Consider the following 3,670-nt stretch of genomic DNA (forward strand, 5'->3'; position numbering starts at 1 on the left):
TTTTACCCAGGCAGTATCCTTTAAGCCACAGGTGCAGCTGGCGTAGACGGCTGTACATGACGTCACTAAAACGCGGCGGGGGAAGTGGGCCGAGAATAATCAGTCGCTTCCCCATCTCTAGCAGGCGGTCCACCATGTACCTGAAGTCCTGCTTGAGGACCATGGACTGGTGGTTCTTTAAATTGTTGGTACCGGCTTGCAGGAACAGCGTGTATAACGAGCTGTGCTGGAGGGCGGAGGACTCAACCTCCCTGACGGGGGCTCCAGGGCGGCAGGAGGTCTGGCCGTCATGTACCCTCACGTGCCTGACCATCGAGGTCCCGCCAACCAGCACAGAGGGGATGCGCTGTTCCACAGCTGCATTGGAGGTGCGCTGGCCCGCGGCTGCTCCTAACCAAGACGGAGGGGAGGGATCGGGTTGGGTGAGCAGACCCCGGCTCCTGGGTAGGCGAGAGCCACGACCGGCCGTATGGACGGATCCCGGGGACGAGCTGGAGTGCTCACCCAGCGAAGGGAAATCCTGCGGGCTTAGGACGTCAAACCTGTTATCCAGTGGTAAATCCGGGGGGCGGAGGAGGGAAATCCTGTGGGCTTAGCACGTCAAACCTATTATCCAGTGGTAGATCTGGAGACAGAGGAGGGAGAGATGGGCAAGCCCCAGTGCCCCTGTTCACCACTGACCAGATTTCACTCGGCTTGAGTGGAGTTGAGCTCACCAGACCCAGAGCCACTGCTCCGTCCTCCCTGGTGGAGCACTGCCACTTTGCGGGGCGAAGGCAGGAGTCAGAGGGTGCCGATGACTTGGGCTTGGCACTCTGGTGGTGACAGGGAGACTCAGTGAGTGCTGGTGCCGGAGGTCCAGTGGTGATGGAGCCAGTCCACGGCAGGGTGGTGTTGCCTGTGGTGTCGTCTCGCAGGTCTCTGCTGATCGTGGTGGTGCCTGCTGCCGTGGTCCTACATGACGCTTCCTGCTGCTATTATCACTGTTACTCATATATACTATCACTAGTTTAATAAACTATAAAATTTGTAGCTGTATCATAGCTGCTATTGCCACTACTCATCATTGATCATGTTTGCCACCATAATTATTATCATTTTCATATTCTGTCACCTTAGCTGTGCTTGTTTCTACTATTTTGTTGTGTTAACTGTCTTAACATATACGTTATATTCACATTACTATAAATATTATTATAGTTACTGTTAGGCTTTGCTTGCATCTCTGGAAGTGTGTCTGTCTCTCTCTGTCCATCTGTGTGTCTTTTCTCTCTTTCTCTCTCCTTTTCTTCCTCCCCAACCGGTCAAGACAGATGGCCGTCCTCTACAGAGCTGGGTCTGTCTGACGTTCCTGCCTGTTATAGGGAAGGTTTTCGTTGCCACCGTACTCTACAGAGGAATTGTTGGGTCTATGTAAATCATAAATAAGTCATTGAGTGTGGTCTTTACCTACTCTGTAAAGTGTCCTGAGATAACTTTTGTTATGATTCGACAATATAAATAAAATTGAATTGAATTGAATTGAATTGTTGTCGGCGGCCGTCATGGTCCGGTCACCAGCGCCGGAAGCCTTAAGATGGACGAGGAGCTTCGCCTGAGTCGAGTTGACGGTGGAGAAATCCAGGAGGATTTTGTTCCTCTCCATGAGGTCAGCCTTCAGGCCAGAGACGTTCTCCCTCAGTTTTGAAAGCGTGGGGAGACAGGACTCGCATACAGCCATCATATCGCAGGTGAGTTAACCTCCCTTTGGTGGTCATTGACAATGATTCCTATTCAGCCTCCAGCTCTGCCTCTTCAAAAGAAGAGGCAGAGCTGGAGGCTGTGTTAGTCGTATTAAGGAGTTCCTCAAAGTGCTCCTTCCACTGCTCGATTACCTCATCAGCTGAGGTCACCAGCGTCCCGTCCTTACTGTAAACAGTTTTGACGGTTCCCCGTTACCCCCTTCTGAGGTGTCGAATGGTTTTCCAGAAGCAACTTGGTGCCGCCCGAAAGTCCTTCTCCATGACTTCTCCGAACTTCTCCCACACCCGCTGCTTTGCCTCTGACACAGCAGAGACTGCAGCCCTTCTGGCCCGTCGGTACCTTGCAACTGCCTCCCGGTATTCGAGGATTCACGCCCCTTGAGGCACCTAAGACCCTGAGGCCACAGCTCGCTGCTGCAGCTTCAGCAATGGAAGCTTTGAACATTTCCCACTCCGGTTCAATGCCCCCAACCTCCACAGGGATGCCAGAAAAGCTCCGCCAGAGGTGTGAGTTGAAGATCTCCTGACAGGGGCCTCGTCCAGACGTTCCCTGTTCACCCGCACTACTCGTTAGGGCTTACCTTGTCTGTCCAGAATCTTCCCCCATCCTCTGACCCAATTCATCACCCGGGCCCAGTATTTCAAAATTTGTAATCCGGATCAGAATAATCCGGATAATGAAATCCTCCTTTTCTCAGTCATGGATCACGGTGATCCTGCTGACTTTATCTGAGTATTTCAAAACACAGGCAGATCGGATCACTGTGATCTCTACCTGGCCGGATACGGATTTCCCAATCTCAAGTCTCCGCCTCCGGGATCTGAAACATGGTGGACTACTTCATGAAAGGAGTAGCAGAGAGCCGACTTTCACGTCAAAAGTGTAAGTTAACCGTCGTCTATTGTGTAGCGGTTTTAATACCATACGAACGGCAACCAACACATCATGCAAGCCAACTATTTGAATTGTCACCTTATTAAAAGCAGGCCGTGGCGATCTCTAATTGAGACGCGGCCGTGCTAACGGGAGCTAACGCGGCTCCATTGACTTGTGTGTTAAGCAGCTAGCGGGCTATCATTAGCGGCTATCATTAGCGGCTATCATTAGCGTCACGTCATTTGCAACACGGCAGATTTACAGTATAAGCAGGCTGCATTGTGTACAGACCTGCTCAGTGCTTAGAAAACACAACGCAACACAGTTTGAGTATTAACTACAAGGTTTGTTCAGAAGGTTCAGAATGCTACAGTAGCCTAATGCTGGTGATGATATCATGTTTTTGTGTAGGCTACATAAACACAATTTGGGATTGTGGATTAAGATACTCATACACCTTCTACCTTCAGAGTCCACTCACAGCCATGGACCACTCAGCTACAACAGGGTGAGTGCTGGAAATCCTTAAATGCTTTAATTGTATTGATACATTTAAGACTTTCAAGTAATTGGAGTTTGAATAAAGTGCTTGAAACTGCTTAAATTTGTAATGGCATTACTTTCATGGTATTGGTCAGTGACACAATTAGAAACATTTCTTCATCCTAATTCCTCTCCAACATTGGTGAGAGCTTGTTTTTTTTTGCATTTCACTACACTGTTTTTAAACCTTGGTTTTAGCTTTGCATGTGACCAATAAACTTATCTATCTACCACATCAGGCACGGGGGCCAGAGCCAGAGCCAGAGCGACGGCGACGGAAGAGGCATGCCGGGGATGAGGAAGCCTATGAGAGGCTCCTCAAAATGGAGACCGAAAGGGCAGTCAAACAGACTGAACTGGCCAAACGGCAAATTAAGCTGACGCTGCTTCAGCAAAAAGAGACAGAATTAACAATCAAGTTGTTAGAGAAACAGCTTGACATTTGAAATAGCATGGTCCGTAGTGGTCACATTATTTTTTGTTGGAATAAAACTTTGTTTGGACCCTG

General features: G+C 49.4%; 1 long non-coding RNA gene across 1 annotated transcript; it reads left to right on the forward strand.

Moving 5' to 3' along the window:
* Window positions 1–2,557: 2,557 nt before the first annotated feature.
* On the forward strand, window positions 2,558–3,670 carry LOC310949004. The gene is made up of 3 exons (XR_014593270.1): window positions 2,558–2,625; window positions 3,090–3,127; window positions 3,402–3,670. It is a non-coding gene; the product is annotated as an uncharacterized lncRNA (long non-coding RNA).

The sequence above is a fragment of the Echiichthys vipera genome, assembly GCF_963691815.1.
Source record: "Echiichthys vipera genome assembly, chromosome: 7".
In the NCBI taxonomy this organism is placed as follows: Eukaryota; Metazoa; Chordata; class Actinopteri; order Perciformes; family Trachinidae; genus Echiichthys; species Echiichthys vipera.